At 41.9% G+C, this 25726-nt stretch overlaps 1 pseudogene; it reads right to left on the reverse strand.

Moving 5' to 3' along the window:
• Window positions 1-878: 878 nt before the first annotated feature.
• LOC145391206 (uncharacterized) overlaps window positions 879-25726 on the reverse strand; it is a 63963-nt pseudogene continuing 39115 nt past the window's right edge.

The raw sequence follows: 25726 nt of genomic DNA on the forward strand, positions 1-25726 counted from the left end.
TAAATATTCATTATATTATAAAATTTACATTGAAAATACAATCTCTCTCTCTCTCTCTCTCTCTCTCTCTCTCTCTCTCTCTCTCTCTCTCTCTATCTATCTATCTATCACTCGATATTCATGTCTCCCTCATCTAAACCTTCTACTTCACTGGTGGAATCATTCGCCAAGTTATTGACGAATTCTTCGACCATGTGATTGCGCACAATGTCATTTCTGATATATTCCTGTTCTAGCTTTCTCGTATGCTCCATACATTTTTGCCAGTTTTCTGGTGTCACTTTCCTCACTGCATTTCTTGTGATTTCCTCCACCACACGCATTGTCTGATTATTATTGGAATTCTTTTTTCTTACTTCATCTTTCATTTGAGCCCGTATAAGTTCTATTGGATTTAATTCGCAGTGGTAGGGCGTAAGTCGTAAAACCTTACGTCCTTGGTCTTTTGCGAATGTGTCTATTTCATACTCTTGCCTGTCTTTGTTTCTTTCCACCAGATCTAGCAGCTCTAGCTTGGAGTGTTGTGGGTTGTGTTGAATGTTGTTCTCCCTCAGCAATATCACGTCGTTCCATCAGAATTTTTCGTCCTTTATCTGATTACTTGAAAGTATATCCATTCTTTCTCAGGAGTCTGTGAAGGCTTGCTCTTGATCCCTTAAAATTAATCTCCTCCATTACCTTCGCTAAAATTTGATCCAAATTCGGAACTTCACCTCTCTCATAAAATGATGCGACAATTCTGCGAAGACATGCAATATCAAATGCGTCCATGCTGCCCACCACTGGAGATATCCTGGGTCTCTTCAACGGGGGCAAGGAAACGCTGCCTTCTCTTGCTTCCCTTTTGAACCTTTGTACAGAGCTCACAGATATTCCTGTCACTTCCGATGTTTCTCAAGAGCGGTCTCATTTAATGAAGAGTGGATCCTCCGATGGTGCTCGTGCACACGAAGCACCACAAGTTTTCCCCGCCTGTTGAGTGGCTGCCGACAATCCTCACGCTCCAGGTTTTCGGTCATTACTGAGTCTTGCAACATAAAAGAAAAAATTGTAAATGATAAAGAAAACTCATCTCACAACACCACAACACAACACAACGTGGGACACCACAACACAACACAACGTGCGACACCACAACAAAACACAACACAATGTGGGACACAACAACACAACACAATGCAACGTGCGACACGACAACACAATGTGCGAAACCACAACTGAACACAACACAACGTGCGACACCACGACACAACACAACACAACACAACGTGCGACATCACAATACAACACAACACAACGTGCGACACCACAGCACAACACAACACAACACAACACAACGTGCGACACCACAGCACAACACAACACAACGTGCGACACCACAACACAACACAGCACAACGTGCGACATCACATCACAACACAACACAACGTGCGACACCACAACACAACACAACACAACGTGCGACATCACAACACAACACCACACCACACCAACGCATAACATGAATGCACCAAGCTATATTACTTATAAAGGTATCTATATTTTGATGACATGTAAAATAAGTAGTCATGGACAGAGAAACCTGGACAGGTAAGTTGAGGCAAATGTCCTATTTTCTCTTTTCCCTCAGGTTGTCCGTCACTCTTCGTTCATGACTCCTTTCCCCCATCCCCCTCCCCCCATCCCGTTAATCCCATCCCTCCTCTTCCCTAGGCTACTCAGCTATCACTATGAAAACACACACACACACACACACACACACACACACACACACACACACACACACACCTGAAAAGCTCATCTTCATTCTTCATAAACGCAGCTGCTCTCTCTCTCTCTCTCTCTCTCTCTCTCTCTCAAGGTTCTGTTGGAGTGAATAGTGTCAGTGCAAAGTATGCGTTTACTGTGAAATAAGTATTATATAAAAAAAAAATAAAACACTGGAACATATTTAAAGAGAACACCTGCAGTAGGCCGGTTGGCCTATGCTGGGCAACTCCTTTTAAGTTTGGGTCTGCATGTTCGAGAGAGAGAGAGAGGTGAGGAGTGACCACTTGTCCCCTGGGAATGACCAGCCCCCCCCCTCTCTCTCTCTCTCTCTCTCTCTCTCTCTCTCTCTCTCTCTCAAGGTTCTGTAGTAATGAATAATAATGTCAATGCAAAGTATAACTTAACTGTGATATAAGTATTATAAAATAAATAAAATATTGGAATATATTTATAGAGAACAACTACAAGACGTCCCCTCGAGACGTCAGCATGTGGAACTGTCATTAATTCCCTGTGGGCCAATTAACGTTCACCTTCATACATGTCTTCACCCTTCTGCCACAATTTTCGCCATAGATTCCACAATATTTCTCCTCAGCTTTACTTTCCAATACAAAGCATATCATTAGTCATGATAATGATTGCACACACACACACACACACACACACACACACACACACACACACACACACACACACACGAGAGAGAGAGAGAGAGAGAGAGAGAGAGAGAGAGAGAGAGAGGGTAGATGGGGGAGGGAGGAGGGAGACAAGAAATGACGGAAGCAGAGGTTTAGAGAGAGAGAGAGAGGGTAGATGGGGGAGGGAGGAGGGAGACAAGAAAGGACGGAAGCAGAGGTTTAGAGAGAGAGAGAGAGAGAGAGAGAGAGAGAGATGCTAGATGGGGGAGGAGGGAGAGAAGAAAGGAGGGAAGCAGGGGTTTAGAGAGAGAGAGAGAGAGATAGAAAGAGAGAGAGAGAGGGTAAGTCCGTTGATGAAATGCGAATATGGATATCCAGCTCTGATTGAAGCAAGGGGAAAACTGCAGACAACTCTGTCTTGTCATCTCCCAGGAGTCAGTCAGGAGGTGCTGTGACCTGAGATGCCAACTTACAAATTCTTGATGACAGGCGAATCAAGCTCAAAACAAAAAAAGTAAAATAAAGGGAATAATATGCTATTAAATTTAAATATACAACGAATAACTGGTCCAATATTTTTCGTTTATTTTTAGCGCTTTGTAACTCAAAAAAAAAAAAAAGTTGCATCCAAAAACAGGAACCACAGTTCATATTGACCTGTGAGCATAGCGGGTCACTTATACCCAGTCATTCATTGGCTCTGTGTGTGTGTGTGTGTGTGTGTGTGTGTGTGTGTGTGTGTGTGTGTGTGTGTGTGTGTGTGTGCCTCTTGCCCTCGGGCCTTGTCCCTGGCCAGCCTGTATTCCCACAGGTCGTTAAGTCAGGTGCGTTCGGCCTTTGACAGTGACTTTGGAGTAAAGTAGACGATATTCTACCCTCGTCTTTCCTGAGACAGACTAGATAGGTCGATATTTGGATATATATGAATAAAGGTATATATGTATGTTACAGGCAGATTATGAAATTAGTCATTTCGTGAATTAAGATTAGTTTGATTTAGGTTTATTTAGGTTAGGTTGATCTAGGATAAGGTTAGGTTAAGGTTAGGTTAGGTTTGGTTAGGTTAGGTTAATTTAGGTTTAACAGAGAAGGGAACGGTAACTTCCAACATAAAGTCACTCCGTGCATATGACACCGGTCTTGCAGTGGACCTCAACGGTTAATAATGATGATATATATATATATATATATATATATATATATATATATATATATATATATATCCCATTGGAGCCCAGTGTCCCGAATATTGGACATATCTGGGATTTTTCATGTCTGTATAAAGTAGGGAACCCCCGGGCAGGGACCTATTAGCTTCGCGACCATGAGCCGATAGGCGGAGGACGGTACGCTTATTGCCCTCCCAGTGCAATGCCTCGCCCAGCACCCCTGGGAGCCAATGAGTTAATGGCTGGCAAACTTATCTATCTCTATAACCCTTTGGAGCCCAGTGTCCGGAATATTGGACAGATCTGGGATTTTTCATGTCTGTATAAAGTGGGGATCCCCCGGGTAGGAACCTATGATCTTCACGACCATGAGCCGATAGGCGGAGGACGGTACGCTTATTGCCCTCCCAGTGCAATGCCTCGCCCAGCACCTCTGGGAGCCAATGAGTTAATGGCTGGCTGGCAAACCTATAGTAGCCGCAGCGAGAAATGAACGCTGTGGTGGGGCAGGCGGGATGACCTGGGATTCCCCCACTGTGGCCATATCTACATGTCACCGACCATCGGCCACCGCTGCAGCCCCGCTCCATGATCCTTACCCTGTGTCTCTGGCTTTCTCTTTCTCTCTCGGTTTCTCTATAAACTGGTGTATTTCCGAAACTAATTATGAAATTATTATGACTTTTGTTCCACAGCACCACTGAGGTAAAAATCAAGGAGAGTTTTCTGTATAAAGGTTTCCCCCCCCTCCTAAATGTGGCATATGAGCGGGGGAGTGCGGCCTTGCCGATACCTCCGCCTGACCTATAAGTATATACTCGCCAGAACTGACCTGCCCTCAGACAAGGGGGGGGAAACCTTTATACAGAAAACTCTTCTTGATTTTTACCTCAGTGGTGGTGTGGAACAAAAGTCATAATAATTTCATAATTAGTTTCGGAAATACACCAGTTTATATAGAAACCGAGAGAGAAAGAGAAAGCCAGAGACACAGGGTAAGGATCATGGAGCAGGGCTGCAGCGGTGGCCGATGGTTGGTGACATCCTACCTCTATGGTCGGTGACATGTGGATATGGCTACAGTGGAGGAATCCCAGGTCATCCCGCCTGCCCCACCACAGTGTTTATTTCTTGCTGCGGCTACTATATCTGTCTCTATAACCCTTTGGAGCCCAGTGTCCGGAATATTGGACAGATCTGGGATTTTTCATGTCTGTATAAAGTGGGGATCCCCCGGGTAGGGACCTATGATCTTCACGACCATGAGCCGATAGACGGAGGGTGGTATGCTTAGTGCCCTCCCAGTGCAATGGCTCGCCCAGCACCCCTGGGAGCCAATGGGATATATATATATATATATATATATATATATATATACCTGGGTGGCTGGGTGTCTGTCTGTCTGTCTCAGAATAATGCAAACTTCCTACCTTTCTCGATGGATGCCTCATCAGTCTTGTATGGAATCGGCTCAAGCCTTACTTCGACCCTGCATTCATCATCAGTAACATATCACACGATATTGCAACAAAATCACTCTGAGGATTTCTTCACACCCTTCCCTTCTCCTCTGTTCTCCTTGCAAGCACATCTCATTTCCTGATTCGATTCTTTTACTTTTCTTACTGCAGACTTGATTATCTAATTTTTATATTTTGTTTGATGTGGTGATTCTGTTATTATTGTGTAAAGAAGTTTGTATGAACTTTTCTATGTCACTGAGTCTTTGTGATTTCTTTGGAGTTTGTGAAAAGGGCAGCATTTGATTTCTCGTAGAATCTGCTGTTGCTATAATTATTATTTTAAATACTTTTATTCTGGTGGATGTAAATAGCCTAAGAGTAAATATGGGTTGTTCGAATAAAAGACTTTCATCTTTATAAATATATTTGGTACAGTGACCGCACCACACGGTACCATAGCATAGCATACCGTACCACAGCAGCCAATCACACATGCGCACAAGTATATACAAATAGGCAGGTCGGCATATACAGTATATAGAACATTATTTTGTACATTCACTTTTATGCACATTACGGCTATATATATATATATATATATATATATATATATATATATATATATATATATATATATATATATATATATATATATATATATATATATATATATACAAAACCATATACATTTACGCCAAACAAAAATTATAACCGATTTCAAAAGCTCCAGATTAAAATAATGTAATGGATGGTAAGTTAGCCTCTTTACTGTTATACCCAATTTTTATTTATTTTTATTTATTTCTATTCTCGCCATCCTTGGACCATTTTGTCACCCCTTCAGTCCGAAGACGTATTTTTACATTTTTATTCCTGCTCTCTCCAGACGATTTTTATGCAAGTTCGTGGCGGGATCTCTAGTAGGGAAGGGGTTAATGAAGGCTGTATCTAACCTCCCTCCAGTCTCAAGCTGAGTAAAATCGTCTAGAAATAGCAAGAAAATAGAAATTAGGTCATCGGGGTGAAGTGGGTAACTCAGAAAATCCCTCTCGTACTGAAGGGGTTAATGAAGGCTGTATCTAACCCCTCCATTTCAAAAAGTGTCTCTTGTGCAGAATTAAATCATCTCTTGTGAGAATATAGACTGGTCCATATATAACGCTGCTCAGCCACTCCACCGGCTGACTTCTGTGTTGCGGGGACAGCCCAGGCAGAGTTATCAGTGTCTACTCTGCATAATCCCCTCATTTCCAACTATCAATGCCACACCCACACCAGCAAACTGAGCCATACCCATAACACGAAATACCATAGGGTGAGTTTCTAGTGGAGCGCTATTTACGGACCACCCTATATAAAACACGTCCAGGCTGAAGGTGTTAATAAAGGATAAATAAACGATCAATTAATTCAGTCTTCGGCATTAGTTTCAGTGGCCGTGCTTTTACATGGTGACCCAAAATTAACGCAGTCCATAAAAGTGTGTCATTTATACAACTGATAAGAGATGTGCTTTATTTTTGCTTTCATGTTAAGCTGAGTTGACAACAAAATTGTTCTGAAAGTCTGTGTTCTGCAATTCAAATGGTCTGCTTTTTTATGACCTTTCCAAACTGTGTTCCAAATGCCCCTCTCTACGTTACAGGCAGTCCTGAATGCGACGCACCAATTTGTCAATTACGCGGACACACTCCTCTCTTGGGAAAGGTCTGATGTTGGTATTGATTTCTATTTTCACGTCCCTGATTGTCTAGGTGCGATTTTTAAAAACATGATCCTTCAGATATCTCCGCAGATAGAAATCTGGGAGATTCAGGTTGGGTGAGTGTGGGGCCCACTCAGGGTCGTACCTCCTACTAATCAGTCTATCCCCGAATCATTGCTGCAGCCACATCAACGTTTGGTCTGAAGTGTGTGGGATGGCCCCATCCTGCTGGAACCTTGCTCCCCACGAGTGATGCCCCTACGTCTTCCTAGAGTCGTCCAAAATTTCCGCATGACCTCAAGATATTGTTCTGTGTTCATCGTAACAGACTGTTCTTCATCTTTGAACCAAACAGGTCCAATGATGCCATGCTTTGAGATGGCCACCCATGTTGTTCATTCTGCTGAATGCAATGGACTCTGGAAAACCTCGTCTGGTGGTGCTGTGCCCCAGAAAATATTGTCTTTGCTGTTGACATGGCCTGAGAGAAGAAAGTGTGCATCGCATTCTGGAGTGCCTGCGATGTCGAGGTGGTCATTTGGAATACATTTTGGAAAGGTCATAAATACAAACCATTTGAACTGCAGAACCCAAACTTTCAGGACTGTTTTGTTACCAACTAAACATGAATGCAAAAATAAAGCAAATTTCTTATCACTTAAATAAATGACACACTTTTATGGGTTGCATTCTTTTGGGTCACCCTGTACTCCTTCATTTAAACTAGGTGAGATAATCGAACAGAATGATGAGAGAGTTTGTTGATCACTTGTGCTGATGAGAATATACTGCTTTGTGTGTGTGTGTGTGTGTGTGTGTGTGTGTGTGTGTGTGTGTGTGTGTGTGTGTTTCTTCCTCTATGTCTTGCTGAGTGTGACATTGATGAGTTGAATAACAGACTTGCAAAACTGATAAGGGAATCAGCTGGAGATAGTAGGGAAAGGTAATACAACCAAAGCCAACAAGATTCAAAAACGACCCCCGACCCAATGAAAAGAAAAAAAAGAGATGAAAGTAAGAACAAAGAAAAATGAAACAGAAAGAGCAGAACTAAATAAGCTTAGCAAGAGACGGAGGAGGAAAACGAAAGGGAAACTTGATTAAGGTCAAAGAAACCAATAAAAAAGAAGTCTGAAACAGGTCCGAAGTAAAATGGCACTGGGAAAGCAACAACTTGTATCACTGAAAAAGAAAAATGGTGAAATCACTGAATGCAGGGAGACGAAGGTGAAGAGAGTTGAAGAATTTTACAAGGAACTGTATGCATCAGAGACAGTAGTACCGAGAGCTAACTTTTCAGTTGACAAAAGTAAAATACCAGTGGTAACACCAGACAAAGTAAACATTTTTCTTAAAAGTATGAAAAGAAGGAAGGCCCCAGAAGATGGAATGATAGCAGATTTACTGTTGGATGTAGGAGTAAAAGTTCAAAGCGGTCTTGCCCACATATTTACTCAATGTACTCCAAAACATGGTGAGATGCAATAGTTATTTTGCAATACAAGCAAGACGACTTAAAAGATCTCAGTAACTATCGACCCATTAACTTATCAGTTATTAACAAACTCATCACTTAAGTCATTACAAACAGAATAACAAATTTGGAAGAAAACCAATCTCATGAGCAGGCAGGATTCCGATGCGGGTATCTGACTACTGATCATCTACTGTACACACACTGAATCAACTAACTGAGAAAACTACAGAATATAATAAGCAATTGTGCTTAGGTTTCGTCGATTATGAAAAGGCTTTCAACTCAGTGGAGCACATAACAATTATACATTCATCGTGGGAACAAGGAGTAAATAAGAACATTATAAAACTACTCGAACACGTAATTATAAAGAGGGAACTGCTACAATTAAGCTACATAAAGACTCAGAAAAAAAAAAACACACATTTAGAAAGGCGTCCCTTGGGGTGGCACAGTTTCTCCAGTACTATTTATGGCATGCCTTCAAAGTATTTTTATTTTTATTTTTTTTTTTCAGAAAGCTAGATTGAGAGAACAAAGGAGTAAACATGGATGCAACAAACTTAAACCATTGAAGATTTGCAGATGACATTGTCCTAATCTCAGAAACAGGAGAGACATAATAAGAAATGTTAAATGACCTAAATAGAGAATGCCTCTGAATAGGGCCAAAGATGAACCGGAGTAAGCATATAGTAATGTTTGATCCTAATACACTCAAGAGTGTCATAAAAAAAAAAAAAATCATGAAGTTGAGGTGTACAGTTACTTGGGGCAAATATTAAAACTAACGAAAAACAGTGATAGCGAAATAAGATCCATTAAAACTGGATGGAAAGCTTTTGATAAACATTGGGACATCATGAAAAGCAGCTTGCCAGTATGAATTAAACGGGATGTATAAAACAAATGTTTGATTCAAGTCAAGATGTACGGTTGTGAGACCTTGAAACCGACAAAATCAATAGAAAACAAACTTTTATGTTCTCAAAGAGCAATGGAAAGGTCAGTGTTGGGAATATCTTTGACAGGAAAAGATCATCTTGAGTGAGAGAACTGACTGTCAAAGCTACTGTAGACGTTATGAAGAACAGAAACGGAAGTAGGCACGTCACGTAGCAAGAATAAGGGATAATCGATGGAGCAAGAGGTTGATGGACTGGGATCCAAGAGACACCAAGCGTAACAGAGAAGGGCCAGAAAGGAGATGGAGAGATGAGACTGAAATGTTTGCAGGCAAAACCTGGCGGAGATTGGTTCAGTCAAGGAATTCGTGGAGAAGGTTGAGAGAAGCCTTTGTTCAGCAGTGGACTTGCAATGGCTGATGATGATGATGCATGTATGTGTTTGTGTGTGTGTGTGTATATATATATATATATATATATATATATATATATATATATATATATTTGTGTGTGTGTGTGTGTGTGTGTGTGTGTGTGTGTGTGTGTGTGTGTGTGTGTATGTGTGTGTGTGTGTGTGTGTGTGTGTGTGTGTGTGTGTGTGTGTGTGTGTGTGTGTGTGTGTGTGTGTGTGTGTGTGTGTGTGTGTGTGTGTGTGTGTGTGTGTGTGTGTGTGTGTGTGTGTGTGTGTGTGTCTGTATGTGTGTGTGTGTGTGTGTGTGTGTGTGTGTGTGTGTGTGTGTGTGTGTGTGTGTGTGTGTGTGTGTGTGTGTGTACTAGTGCCCCCCACCACCAGTGCCATCAGTAAGACGGGGTGAAGGGAACATAGTGTTAGGCTGCCGCTGTTCATGCTCCCGCATCCACCGCCCCCACTTCCGCAGCTTCCTCCCGCGCCTCCGCCGTCGTCATGGGTGCCGCCGTGTTGCATGGCCGCAGGTCGCTTCCCTGCAGTAGGTAAACTTTAATTAGATTACAGGTAAGTTTGACGTACTCTACAGGTAACTTTGGCTAAATTTAAATTCCAGGTAAATTTTTAGTAAACCACAGGTAAACCTCCTGTAAATTAAATTATGCCACAAGGAAGCTTGTACTACTGATAAATTTTATTCTAAAACGAAATATCAGTTAAACGAAAAGTACAGATTAATTATTGGAAAACTAATTAAACTCCAAGTCAGTCTCAGATAAACGAAAAATACAGATATATTTCAGATATACATCATTATGGTACTTTATCAGGAGGGGCACGGCGGGAAATTTCCACCTATACGTACATACATACACAGATACATAATATATAGACGATTGACGAGTGTGTGTGTGTGTGTGTGTGTGTGTGTGTGTGTGTGTGTGTGTGTGTGTGTGTATTAACACGTAATAAAACTTGTCTGCACCACAATTCCCCCACATGAAATATACTTCATGTCAGTCTATGGCGTATATTGCCAATGACACCACAGGTTTTGCTTCATGGTGTTCACAATTAACATATGCTGTAATAGTAGAAGCACAGGTTAGAAAACATGTATGTAAATGCCTTAGCCTTATATAAACCTCAGAGACAGACAGACAGGCAAAGAAGAGGCAGACAGAGGAGAGAAAGAAGAAAAAGGAGGAAGAAATTGTTTAGAAGAAAGGGAGAGAGTGGAAAGGAATGATAAGACAGACAGACAGACAGTGAAAGACAGTGAAGAGAGAGAAGAAGAAAAGGGAGGAAGAAATTGTATGCAAGAAAGGGAGAGAGAGGAAAGAAATGATGACAGACAGAGACAGAGACAGACGGAGAAGAGAATGAAAAATAAAAGGGAGGAAGAAATTGTTTAGAAGAAAAGGGGAGAGTGGAAAGGAATGATAAGACAGACAGAGACAGAGCGATACCGTGAATTCTTCACATCGTCCATTAGTTCGAAAAACCGATACGCGACCCCGATTTAACAGACCACAGTCACTGCACAAGAGAGAGAGAGAGAGAGAGAGAGAGAGAGAGAGAGAGAGAGAGAGAGAGAGAGAGATTGGGGGTTAAGAGCTGCCGACGAGATTTCACATCGCCCATCACTCAGGGAAACCGATGCGGAACTTTGATTTAACAGGCCACAGTCACCGCACAGGGGCATAAAAATCAACGTTTACAAGCCATTTTTATAGGGCGGTGCGGAAGTTTTCATCAAATTTTGCAATATTCGCTGCCGTTTGGGACGCGGTGCCAAGGCGGAGAGCAGTGGTTAGAGAGAGAGAGAGAGAGAGAGAGAGAGAGAAATGTGGCCGTTTTGTGAGGTAAAGAGATATTGTGAGGTAGAGACAGTGTTGTGGGAGGCACATAAGAAAATTTTATGGTTCGTTTATAGACTGTGCGCTGGTGAACAGACAAGGAAAGTAAATGTTGGGGTTACTACCACCAAGTCAGAAGGAAGGAGGGGGACAGGGGAAGAATCAGTTGGTGAGGAAGAGAATTTTAGTTGTAGGAATAGGCGTCGGGGCTTAACCCAACATGCGTGGACAGTTATTTGGGCAGTTGTACTGGGCAGGGGACAACACAAACATACAAGAATGGTGAACAGACAAGGAAAGTAAGCTCCCAAACATTCCCCGGAATACGACACGCAACCGTCGATTTTACATCCGGGTACCTATTTTTAGGTCTAGGTTCGAACAGGCTAGGGCAAAGGAGACCGTGCCTAAAGGTCTCGTGGTCGACCCGGGAATCGAACCCGGGAACTCTCGCCTGCGAGGCTCCCGACGGACTGGCATTCATATCAAATGGTGGAGCACTTGTTTGTTCACTGGGTCGATCAGGATCACTTGATGGTAATGATCGTCAGCTTTTACCCTCCCGGAAGGGAGCTGAGAGCTCATATTATCCGATCTAAGGGCAAGGCTGTGACCTTCACACACGCACACACCCATCCCCTTGCTCAAGGGGGACAGTAACCACCCACTTCGTCAGTGAAATTTTCGCAACCTGAGCGAGGCTCGAACTCCCGTCTACCAGATGGCAAGCGAGAACGTTACCACTGAGCCAGCGAGCGGTGTGTGTGTGTGTGTGTGTGTGTGTGTGTGTGTGTGTGTGTGTGTGTGTGTGTGTGTGTGTGTGTAGAATTTTATATAGGCAGAAAGTTTCCGATCCCATTTCATTCCCGTTGATGCCCAAATGTAGCCATATAGGAGGGAGGATTTGATGAGTAACCAAGGACAGTACGAGCTTCAAGAGTGAGTTAATGGCCAGATAAAGTCATATTGAAGGATGGATTTGAATAGTAACCAAGGAGACTCATTCCTGCCTCACAATTAAACTCAATGAATTCCATACAACAACTATTTAGTATCTGGGCTTCAAGAGTGAACTGATGGACAGATATACGCATACTGAAGGGAAGATCTGACTAGTAACCAAGGGGACTCATTCCTGCGTCATAACTTCATTGAATTCCATGCACCTATGGCTTAGGATCTGAGTTTCAGGCGTGGCTTAGTTCCATCTGACAAAAACAAACCAACCTTCATAAAGCTACTCGAGATGTGAGGCGAGTGCAACCATCCACAAAAATTCATTTATTCGCCAGCTCCATGCTGCTCTTGTTAGTCACGTTTTCTTTCTTGTATTCTTTCTTGCTTAATTGTGGCAGGCACTTCAACTATTCACAATTAACCGATTCCGACCAAACTTGGATACAATGACCAGCTTAAGACCTAGTTGTGTCTGCGGGATTTTGGTTGCTAGGCAACTATTCATTGCCTAGCAACGGCTGAAAACCCACTTTTTCAAACTTTTCACGTTTTGAGCTGCAGACGCATTACTAACGGGCGTAAAAAGCTGACTTCTTGAAGTCATTCCCTATAGGAAGTGTGCCATCCATTTTTCCTCTTTCTCTTCTAGTTTTCGAGTGGCATCCCTGTGGAGATTGGCCTCAGTGTCCCTAACAACCAGTACTGGTTTTCAAAAATGCCCCCCTAGTTCCCCACCAGCTTGATGGAACTAAATGAAAGTTTGCACGCTTTATAAACACTGACTTGTGCTAAAACTTTCTACTGTACACCTATGTGCTACATTGGCCAGGTCAGGGATCAAAGGTCAAAAATGCAAAAACGGTGAAAACAGCTAAAATCACTACTATACTTGCGCGAAATACTAAGGCTTCAAAGATTATTAAGCCATGGCCATGATTCTTTGATGGAATGTTACACTGGAGTACCTCCATACAAAAATGACAGTGTCGAAACTCACTTCCAGTTGCTGGCAGTGCCACCTAGAAGTTGTACCTCTAGTGGGTCATTCTGCAAATTCCAAGTTCCCTAGTTCCACAGTGAGTGGATGGAGTCGAATGAAACTTTGCATTCTTATAGACGTTAATGAATACTACAAGTGCGCTTTATACATGCATGGCCTATATCCACCAGGTCAGGGATCAAAGGTCATCAAATGCAGTAAATATAAAGTGCACTAAAATTATGATCTTGCTCGCATGAAGTGTTAAGGCTCCGAAGATAATTAAATTAGGGCCGTGATTCTTGGGCAGAATATTTCACTGGGGTACCTCCATACATAAATGAGTTTTAGTGTCGAAACTCACTTCCAGTCACTGACAAAGCTTGGTGTGCTTACAGCTGGCCACTGTCACCTACTGGCTTGTTTATGTATTTATTTCATTTCATTTTATCTATTTATATGTTCATTTATTCCCGTCATTTTACCGTGTCTGCCGTCCATTATACCACACATACTATCCTTCCTTTAAAGTCCATCTACATGATAATATGCCTCCATCATCGTACCCTTCCGTTCACAAAAACTTCTAATCCAAGAAGAAAAATTATTTGAATGTAAGTTGGCAAAAATAAGAGTATAATCTGTCTGGTGCGCTCGCAAAATACGGCCATGCAAGAGCTGCTGGATATCAGTTCACACACGAATCCACATTTGTAAAAACTGGAAGTGGTGGGCGAGGAAAAACTGTTGCAATTCTGAGCCAGTCCGACCTTCATGTGACTAACAGCCTGGAGTGTGGAGAGGGGGCGGGGGTCCCTGCTTGTTGTTAGCTTGAGAGTGGAAAGATTCTATCCTGACGAAGCTGAGTGTAGATAGGTACGAAAGTAAATAAATAGATAAATGTAATATGCAGTTCAAGTGAGCGGATATTTGGTGCTGTGTTTTGATGATCCATGAGCATCCTTGAATGCGCTGACTGGTGCTGACAGTTTCCTATACAAGTATTCAGACTATGCATGAGAACGCTGAGTGGTCTGTTTTATATGTATACACCTGAGATTTCCTTAACCCAACGTAACGTGATGGTAAACTTAAGCTCACTTACTTCTTTCCCAACTAAATTAGGAGACTGAGAACAACGAGACTCCTGAGAGTGTATCACGGTCCTCTTCCAGTAAAGCAGACAGTCGACGTGGGAGTCTTTTTAAATAACCTGAATTCCTGATGGAATATCTGTAGGCCTACATTTTACATAGATAGATAGACAGATATACGGATAAATATATCTTGTCTTAACATAGCAAAACTGTGTACCCAACTTAACATAACTAATCCTAATACGAGTATTGTGACGGGTCTGACTCTGGTCTTTAATCGCTTTTTTTTTTTTTTAATTCAAAGTCTCTTTTGTATCCTTGTTGGGTGACTATACTCTTTTTACCTTAGCTTGGCAAAGATATTCTTCCTTTTGCAGCTTATGTCATGTAGTTCTGTGGCAGACTGCCACAATACAACGGCTACATATGCTTTCCATAACACTTCTTCGTGATTATGATCATATTCTAGTGTTACTTTACATCTATATCTCAGCACTGAAGATAAAGATATGGCAATTTTAGGCCAAGTTAATGCAAAAAGGGTATAGTTACATCAGTGATCACACAAAACTTATACCAACCTTTTTCCCTTCCATTACAAACAGACACCAAATCTGTTTCATGAGTATACATTTACTATAAGAATATCCTGAAAATTATAAAAGGGTTCTGTCTATAAGCTGCGACTGCCGAGGACGAGATTCGAGGTATGACTCAAAGGAATAAGAAACTAAGTATATATGTACAAAAGCGGTTTACGTGTTTCGTGTCACCTTCACATTAAAAACCACCAGAGCCTCGTCCTTTCATATACCAAGCTGTATATTACACACCCTGGCCTGAAATTGAAGGTGGACCTGCTGTAATTTTCTAAACCACACTTATTTTAAATCAATTGCAAACCAACAACGTCTGATATTTTGGTGCCCAGTAAAGCTTTAACTCACACTTATATATGTTCCTGTGTGTGTGTGTGTGTGTGTGTGTGTGTGTGTGTGTGTGTGTGTGTGTGTGTGTTTGGGTGTGTGTGTGCATGCATGTCTGTAGTGTGTGCATGCATATCTGTAGTGTGTGTGTGTGTGTGTGTGTGTGTGTGTGTGTGTGTGTGTGTGTGTGTGTGTGTGTGTGTGTGTGTGTGTGTGTGTGTGTGTGTGTGTGTGTTTTAGAGTCATGCAGTGGTCATGTAATGCGTCATGTCAGTACTGTACATTTTCCCTCCACTTTGATGGTATTACAAAAATCCTGTGCATACCCAGCGTCAACGTCACCTCGCTCAATCTATTTAGTCCTGTGCTGTGAAAATGTTGTGAGCAACGGGGAGTGATGATGGGTTCAGTGTGTTATATCTGGCCTGTGAAAATGTTGGTAGTTATGGGGAACGGTATTATAGGTTATACAAGTATCTGATATATATATATATATATATATATATATATATATATATATATGATGATGATGATATATATATATATATATATATATATATATATATATATATATACACACACACACACACACACACACACCAGCTCCTCGGTGCACCAGCACTGGCTTCTGTTTATCTTGGTTAGTTTAGTTCTTGATGAACCTCATCGGCTGTGGTGAATAGATTTAGATGTAGGACAGAAAGATTGAGTCCGTTTATTCTGATAATGGTTACCTCTGCCAGCGAAACCGGCAATGGTTATGTATTCACCCATGTTTGTTTGTTTTGTGTAAGCTATAGGCCCATTCCAAAACTAAACGAAGATCTGACACCGGGACAAGGTCTGTGGTAACATGACCACTGGCAGCATCTATTAAGAGGTGAATAAAATCCTCTACTCTAACATCAATGACTAGAGGGACGAGACAATGATTCAAGATGAAAGCTGACATACAATATTTCTTTGACAACATTATTTTTATCATTCAATTTCTCTAAGACATCCCCAGATTTGTTCATTTGATTGCCCATTTCTTTCATATGTGTAACAATCTTACCTAATAACTTATGGTGATCATTCAGTAACCTTGGCTGTGCTTCCAAAGTTGAAGAATATGTTTCCAACTGTTCATGATATGCTGACAAATCACTAGATGTTGCTAAGCCAAAAACACCACCGGACTTTGCCACCGAGATCAAAGAGACCTCGCTTTACACGTGGACGTGACCTTCCAACAGAGCCACTATGTGGCAGTGAGGCACTTCAGCTAATGAAGTTTCTCGATCCAAACAAGTTTCCATTGAAGAGGTTCATATGCCAGAACCTCTCAAGATCCATTCACATGTTTGTCTGGTAAGGAAGTGAGTATGGATCGTATGGTGGAGAGTTGACTAGCAAATTTTGGAAATTCTTGTGTGACTCTTATCAAACTCTGAAGATCATTACGGACTGAGATGACGTTCTCCACTAACATTACTTGTCCCCAGGGCTTTTTCAGTGCCCCTGGGCGGAGGACCCCATCCCTATCCTCATCACCCAGAGATTATCCGAATGCAGCTAGTGCCAGCAAGGCTGTCCACACTCTCCACAACATCTTACCTATAAAAGGAATCCGGATTAATGTTCAAATCAGCTAAGTGGCCCTGACAAGTGGAGGAAGAAACATAAGAAACAGTTGGGTGAGTTTCTGGACGAAGATTTTGTCTGTACTCATTAACAGGAAGAGCAGAAGGAGATGAAGGGGTAGCAAGGGCAGAAGGAGAAGACTTGACAGGAACAGTAGGAGGTACTGTAGACGAAGAACAGATGCATTTTTTTCCCCTGATTTTCCTCCAATTTGAAGTACCTGGGAGTCCCCTTACGATCATCTGCATGAACCCATTTACTCTCAGAGGACAAGTCTTTAATCTCAAATTTGTTACCGTTACGAGATAATGCCACATGGTATGGGCCCGTACATTTGCCATCCAATTTAGAAGTGCGAGACAAATGTAAATGACTGGATGTTTACTGCTGAGTTTTCATGATTCAGACGCTGCTTGAATGTGCTGATTGGCGCTGACAGTTTCCTCTCGCCAAATTAGCAAATTCAGGAAGGGAATGCCGAGACACTGTTTCATGTTTACACATCAGAAAATTCCTTAACTCAGTGTAACTTGATGACACTGGGTAAATGAAAGCTCATTTAACTCTCTCTGAATGAAAATAGGAGAGACAGAGATCAACTAGACTGCGAGAGTGTAGCACAACCCCTCTTCCAAGAATGTACCCAGTCGTTGTAAAGTTTTTTTTTTAAATAACACGAATTCGTGATGGTATACCTGTGGGCCTACATGTTACATTTGTTTGCCCACATATATATAAGTTAATGGTGCATTACAAAGAAACTGAGTATGTGGGACATTGGCCAAGGATGACTTGATTATATTTTGGTGGTGATCTGAGTTCGAGTCCCAGGTCAGGACTGTTTTTTCATTTGTTTGTGCACAAGCTATCTCAAAAAGTTTTTAATGGATTTCAGTGGAATTTCGTTGATATGAAGATCATGGACAAAGGAAGACCTAAATAAATTCTGGTGGTGATCTCAGTTGTCTGGTACAGGCATTCGCGAGGATATGCGCTCTCTGAGTCTTTTACTTGTTACATCTGTGTTTGTGAAATATGGTTGGCGACCTAGCCAGCAGGTTTACCGCAGGCATTATCTATTCAGGTATGCTTTTACGCTGGAAAGATCACTGACCTCCATAAAGCTCACAACCAACTATAAGAACATCAACAGCAAACAACAGCAACAACAACAAAAACAATAATAATAATAATAATAATAATAATAATTATCATTATTATTATTATTATAATACTGTAGTAATAAAAATAATAATAATAATGATAATAATAATAATAACTTCATGCAGGCTGTTGGCCCGGAGTATACCCTTGGTTTAAGCACATTTCTTTTTACCCTAGTGTACAAACATTGTACAGATGGGTGATATATCTTGGGTTCTTGGATTTTGTTCCGTCATCTTCCAGTTGATGTTATTCAGCTTAAGCAGACAACCTGACCTTGAAAATTTGAAGCAGTTTTCTGACATTTTAGCTAAAAGACGAACGGTAGTATGTTTGCAATTCACCAGCACCCTTTACCTAGAACTGAAGTAAACTGAACAAAGTAAAAATGTGATGAACAGCATTAGAGCCAGGTGTGTAAGTTACCTGGGGATGGAGAGTAAGTACAGGAAGTGACCCTGTTTAAAAGACCCAGTTACCACCCTGCCCCCTCTCCACCCCACCCATCCTTACCCCACCCCACCCATCCTTACCCCACCCCATCCGCCCGCAGTCTGACTGAATGCCTTGAAAAAAGGCTCGGCAGCGTCACACCTTCGTCATCCCCCCAAACAGTATAAGGTATTATGGTAGGATAACGTTAGGTTAGACCTAAGTCACTAGGTATAGGCTGGTTTAATGTCAAAACACGGCTTTTTCTGATGATTGTATGGTTATTAGCCGAATTTTTACATCTACTCCTAAGGAAGATGAGATGTTGCCAAATCAGTTCTCGCTGAATTTGCATCGACATGGCCAATACAACTGGATGACTAAGTGTACCCGAAGAAAAAACACGCACACCATGCTAACACCACCTCGCCCCGTCATAACTCACCCTCGCCTTTCCTGCAACACCTTTTGACCACAGGAGTTTCTCCCTCGCCTTGCCTCGCCTTACCTCGCCCGGGGCTTGAATGTAGGCGAACATATACCAGCTTTTAACTTTGCCATGCAAGCATTCCATTTAGATATTCTGGGAAATGCGTTTCACCCGATGTTGTTTAGCTTTAGTGTATAAATATCATGTGATCCTGGGAATTATTCATATATATATATATATATATATATATATATATATATATATATATATATATATATATATATATATATATATATATATATATATATATATATATATATATAAGTTGACTAGCAGTCGAGAGCAGCTTTTTAATTCCAGTTGAATGCCTGTTTTCAGACTGACAGTAACGATGAAGTGATAGTCGTTGGATTGATTCGTGCTGATAGGTGGTATGAAGTACGTCAGTGCAGTAGCGTGGGAGGCATAAGCCCCCCCCAAAATTGCTGACATCCCCCCAGACCTCCCCACCTTTCAGCGTACAACTTGGTGATTTCGGTGTACTGGGAACTGAACAAATAAGAACCGAAATTATGCATGTGGATGAGTTTGTAAAGAAGCTATCAGTGAATCAGAATAATAGAACAATTAAGCCATTCTAAGACAGACATACATACTGTAGACACACAAATGAAATAAACCTACTTTATTTTCCGTACAATGTTTCATTCATTCATTGCCAGACGCCATGTATCCCAAACGGGGTGGCCAAGGCTTAGAGTTAATTGTTTTACAGGGAGGGGCACTACTCCTCCGTACGATGTACACTGCTTAATTGTAACATTTACATTTTATTGTGAAATATCTGTGTTCAGTGCAGGCTATGATGAGTTTGTGCAATAAACTTTCTATGAGAACTGGAAACTTAAACATTTCATAACCCATACATAATGATAATTCTGAGTGAGCAAAATACATAGTACCGGGTACGTAATATTTTCATTACATTAATGAAATATGCCTTGCAGTATATCCGTATCTTATCTTTTATCGCAGTATTTAGATATTTTTAAACTTCAAAGGATTTCGGACGTGCTGTATACTGTACTACCAGTTTTAATAATATTTTATTCTCAACTGTTGTAATACTTCTGAAATGTTTCATGTGATATCTTGGCAGTCAGCAGCAGAAGCTGTGTTGTAATAGTAGCACACACACACACACACACACACACACACACACCAAGTGATCCTGACCGACCCGGTGAATTACACACACACACACACACACACACTACCCCTCTCCATCGATCTCATCTCCCCCCTCCCATTCTCCCCCTCCAGGGTCAGACGGCTCGCTACGCCACTGTGTAAGTATGACTGAGTGTTTATACGTGTGGGGTGAAATCGGGATTCAGAGATCTTGAAAACTCGCCTGCCCTCGGTACGTTGCCAGACAGCATTTTATGAGTCCAGAATATTCACCACTGAAACTCATACTACCCAATGACTAGATGTAATGGTGCGTATCACTCAGTGACCCTGTGACATACCAGTATGTCACCTGGCATGACAGAGGGGGGGGTAATGACACTCACTAGACATTGTATCTAGAATGATTTAAGATTATAACAGCCTGACCTGGGAAGACTGCTTATATTCTTTGGATTGGAATTTCAACTTTGTGATGGGTGTTTGTACTCACCACCATCCACTCATTCGATGTTGGTGACTAGACTGAATGATAAGAGAACTATTTTCCTGTAATTCAGGAAACCAGACAAGAGATAGAACGGACAACAAAAAAGATATAAGAAATTACTATACAGTCAAACAAAAATGTTGTGATAATATATCCCACCCAGTCCAGTACCACAAATAATGTATTCGGATCAACAACACCGACTATTCCAAACAAAAAGCAAATTCCACGAAAACACAGAATAAACTGATCTCGTTGATTAAAGCAGAAAAAAAAAAAAATCTGTTTGACTGCCAGAAAAAAAAAAAAAAAAATGAATCTGTGGTTTGCATGCTAGTGAGCAGCCAACTTGAACCATATCAACAACACAGTATTTATCTGGCACTGTTTCTGCCTGGTTTGACACTGTGATTGAGAGGGCCACCATGACGTTCACTACTACTAATAACTTCTAAAGTTCAGACATGAATAATTAACAACATATACATCACACACGGCCACCGTAGCAGTAACCTCAGTATGTTGACGTCTTCTTCATTTTAATATTATCCCCAGATGATTTTAACTTTCGCTGCGGTTGATGCAGTAGAGTATATTACTTAGGTTAATACCAGACGATTTTATTCAGTTGCGTGAAATCTTTGCAATCAGAGGCTTCAAATATTAACTCGAGTATCACGTTCTGTGTTACTGGTACACCTGTGAATTGTAGACTCAACGCCAGACGATTTGTTCACCATGTTATGCTTACACCAAATAATTTCGTTCCACCATGTCCCAGCACTTTAAGGTTTCACATACTAACTCGAATAACCCTTTCTGTGCCACTGGTACACCTAGGAATTATACTTATTTAGATACACCAGGCAATTTTGTTCAGTCTGGAAAAGCACTAGCAGCCAAAGATAACGCTAATCTAGAAAGGCCCGCCTTAGTCAAAGGTTTAGTGGAGATATCCATCCGTTTACTTGGAGGTACTGTCGATTCCCGCATGTAATGTACAGAGAGAGAGAGAGAGAGAGAGAGAGAGAGAGAGATGGATATAGGTAGATACATACATACATATGGACAAATATAGATACAGAGAGATAGATATAGGCAGATGGATAGATACAGACAGAAAGACAGACAGATAACATTGTAATAGGGGCTGATTATTATTATTATTGTTGTTGTTGTTGTTGTTACCCTAGTTTCATTTGAAACGAGAACCCAGTGGACTACAGGCTAAGGCTGTCCTTCAGTAGTCCATACGCCTGCCTTCCAGGATATGGACATCTGTATAACTGGACAGCTCCACGTGAAGGCGTCCATCTACAGCGCCTCTGGATACATCAAGAATGGAACATAAAAGCGGCCATAGCAGTAAAAGATTTAGTTCAAATCCGAATCGGGATCCGCCGCATTTCCGCCGCACCGACTGAATGATTGAAGAGTGTGGGTCAAACGAACAGAGCTCCAGACTTCGTATTTTAGCCACTGTGAGATATTTGTTATGGCGTATCGTATCAACGCTTTTACGGCCCTTGTTGGCAATATAGTGGCGCGAGTTCGATGCCATTACCATCAGAGCATGTTAGTGATATTGGTGGTGGTAGTGGTGGTGGTGGTGGGGGGGGAGTAGTGGTAGTGGTGATGGGAGAAGGTACTGGTGGTAATGGTTAGGGTGATGATGGTAATAGTAGTCGTGTTAATGGCTAGTGTTGGTGGTAATTTACAGAGGTGGTGGTAGTGGTGACGACGGTGGTGGTAGGTGATGGTCGTGGTTGGGAAGGTGGTAGTGTTGGAAGTGGTGGTAACGAAGGTGGTAATTCTTTTGTAGTGTTGTGGTGACTGAGGTGGTGGCGGGGGTATAAATGGTAATGGTTGTGGTAGTTGCACTGGTGATAGTGCTAGTTGTATCAGTTGCGGTTGCAGTAATGTTAATAAAGTAGGGAGGTAGGTAAGTAGCTACCTTGTTACCAGTATAAAGTCGTGAGGCATTGGATAGCTCGTTATAGGGTTTTAGCTTGAGGCACGGTAGGTGCTGCTCTGTCTCGATGGCCCTTCTGTCTGTCTTGCATCGTCGGTGAGGTGAGTTATATACACTCTTGGGTTACGGGGGTTTATTGTGACACAGTTATATCGTGGTGCAGAGTAACGTAACCTCCTACACTATCCTATCTCCTAAGCTTCTTTCTGCCTTCTGTTGTTCTCTCTGGCTTTCTGACCAGATTTCCAGGAATATATACTACTTGGTGGGGATTTCCGTGTCAAATGGGCTAATCGGACTTTCGGCAGTTACCCCTCGTGTCTGCTGCATAATGGGGTTCTCGAGCGTCTGCTATACATTCTGTGTATGCATTCTGGCTAGAGGATGTGTACATTTTTACCTGAGCACCAGGTATTGCATGTGGTGCAAGTACTATGAGATATGTACTAGTGTCTATAATATTACATATGACATTATATGGTGGTAGTGGTGGGGGTTGGGCGGTAGTACTGATGGTAGGGATGGTAGTAATAGTGGTTCAAGTAATGGCTCATATTTGGTTGGTGTGTCATAATCTGCTAGACGACAAGACGTCTGTTTGGCTGTGGTTACCTTTCAGCACAGTAAATGGTTTATCAGGTTATAAGACACCGTTTGGCTTGCCACTCAGTACAGAATCACTTGAAGGAAGCTTTACATCAAGTGAGTGGATGGTGGGCTCCCCCACCTAGCAGATGTAATATACAAAACAATTCGATAAGGACGAGGCACTACGAAAATTCCACGACTACCTAGGAACGGCATTCGGAAGCAAAGTGCCACACGCATCAACAGATTCCTATAAACAGGGTCAACACCGTGGCCAGGTGGTTAAAGAAGTGATTAGCTCTCTTTGACTTCGATCCCTGGCTATGGCAGGAAATAGGTTGACGTTAGTATCTTCCACAATACCTACTGACACGAAAAACTACCCCCACTTATACTAGCTCTTCAGTCCTGAATGAGACACTCTTTCCATATAATGTATATGAATGATGTGTATTAAGCACTGAGGTAGTGGAATATGAAGATGTGTGGCATGTAGGACTCCTAGGCATCACGGAACAAACTCTCAATGTATGCCCAGAGTCAGTTATATGAACAGAATTTTAAAAGATGAGTGAATTACAAGGTATAAAACAACATCGTGGATGGATATTGTTAGCTAATGCAGGAGTAAATAAAATAAATGTACTACCTTCCCATCGCATGTCTGTACCCTATCCCAGCTTACGACACCACAGTAATTATCTCTGATTATGAGATGTAAAGTAATGGAAAACAATACTCCCTTTATCTGTAGAAAAAACGTGGCTAAACTGTTGGATTTGGGGCCTATTCTAGATGGGCAATGAAGGCTTTGTAGTACCGTCACGTTAGAGTTTATTTGACATATTATAGGTTAGTGTGTGTGTGTGTGTGTGTGTGTGTGTGTGTGTGTGTGTGTGTGTGTGTGTGTGTGTGTGTGTGTGTCAACTCACCAGTAACGACGTGGACGGTGATGTTAGCAGGTATGGCGAGGTGGGGTTGACGAGTAAGTGCCCGCGTCTGTGGGTCTTACTCGATTGACCACCAGGCTGCTTGTGTAGTTCTCGTGCTCAACCTAACAAAACATTACACAGTGTTAGTCTTCACCACCATCATCATCATCATCATCACCCTAGTCATCGTTATCATGATTATCATCATAAGTCATTATCATCATCATCATAACATCATCCTCTCTCTCTCTCTCTCTCTCTCTCTCTCTCTCTCTCTCTCTCTCTCTCTCTCTCTCTCTCTCTCTCTCTCTCTCTCTCTCTCTCTCAACCATTACCCTCACCCCATCACAGACTAGTAGTAACCCCATTCAGTGAAATGGAAGGTGGTTGGGTAGTCAGTAGTGAGAGGAGAGAAAGAGAGGGGGAGGGGAAGGAGGAAGGAAGGGAAGCTGAACAGGTGCTGCCGTATCGGGAAAGGGGTACAGAGAGTTCAGATGCGAGTAGTAGAGAGGCTGAAGGGAGTCCGTGAGAGGAGGGGAGTTGGTGAGAGTAACTTTGGTATTTTAGGTGGTAATAGGAGGCTTCGTAGGAAGTCTTCCTTAGCGGTTTATTCTGCATACTACACCTCAATATCCTCATGTATTCTGTATTTTGTATTTTAAGGTGTAACAGACAAAATAAACTGCGTAGGACGCAGCAGTACTGTCTTTGCTGACAACAAGGATACGAATCTGCCTTTGACTCACCCTCTTTAGAAGTACTTACGTGATGAGCCACTACACACACACACACACACACACACACACACACACACACACACACAAACAAGATATGACAGGAAAGTACTGCATGTGAAAAAGCATTAAAAAATTATGCAACCTGAAAGAGAGAGACATAGTTACGTGCTGGAGGTGGGGCTGGAGCTAGCTCTGTGGCTAGAGTAAGGAGTGATTGGAAGAAGTTCAGTTGTTCCCCCTCCTGACATTCAGAGGGCTCTCCCTCCATGCTATGGGACCTTTGTATGCAGCATGTTAGGCGTGTAATGCTGTATAGGAGTGAGACCTGGACGGTAAAGGAAGAGGACAGTCGTAGACTCAAACGTACAGGAATGACAGTGATTAGGTGGATGTGCAGTGCATTCTTGAATGCAAGACTTGGGGGGGGGGTAGGTTGAGAGGAAGGATGGGACTAGAGTGTTTTGGTGTTGTGATGAGGAGGGGTAGATTGAGATGGTCTGGGCATATGAAGAGGATGGGAGATGGCAATTGAGTACAGAAAGTGTGAAGAGTGAATGGGGATGGTGTTGCGAGAGGCAGACCAAAAAAGACTTGGAACGAAGTCATAGAGTGTGATCTCAAGGGCAGGGGACTTAACTGGCAGGCTGAAAGAGATCAAGCAGCATGGGAAGCCACAATTAGGTGACCAAGGCGGATACATGCAAGCATGTTGATGCCTTTATAAACGAAGTGCAACAATAGAGAGATTAATAGCTAACTCTGAGTCCTGTATATGCTGGAAGAAAGGAGTTAGAAAATAGTACACACTAA

This window comes from Coenobita brevimanus, chromosome 17, assembly GCF_032717465.1.
Source record: "Coenobita brevimanus isolate Jiangsu-jjx chromosome 17, ASM3271746v2, whole genome shotgun sequence".
NCBI classification, from domain to species: domain Eukaryota; kingdom Metazoa; phylum Arthropoda; class Malacostraca; order Decapoda; family Coenobitidae; genus Coenobita; species Coenobita brevimanus.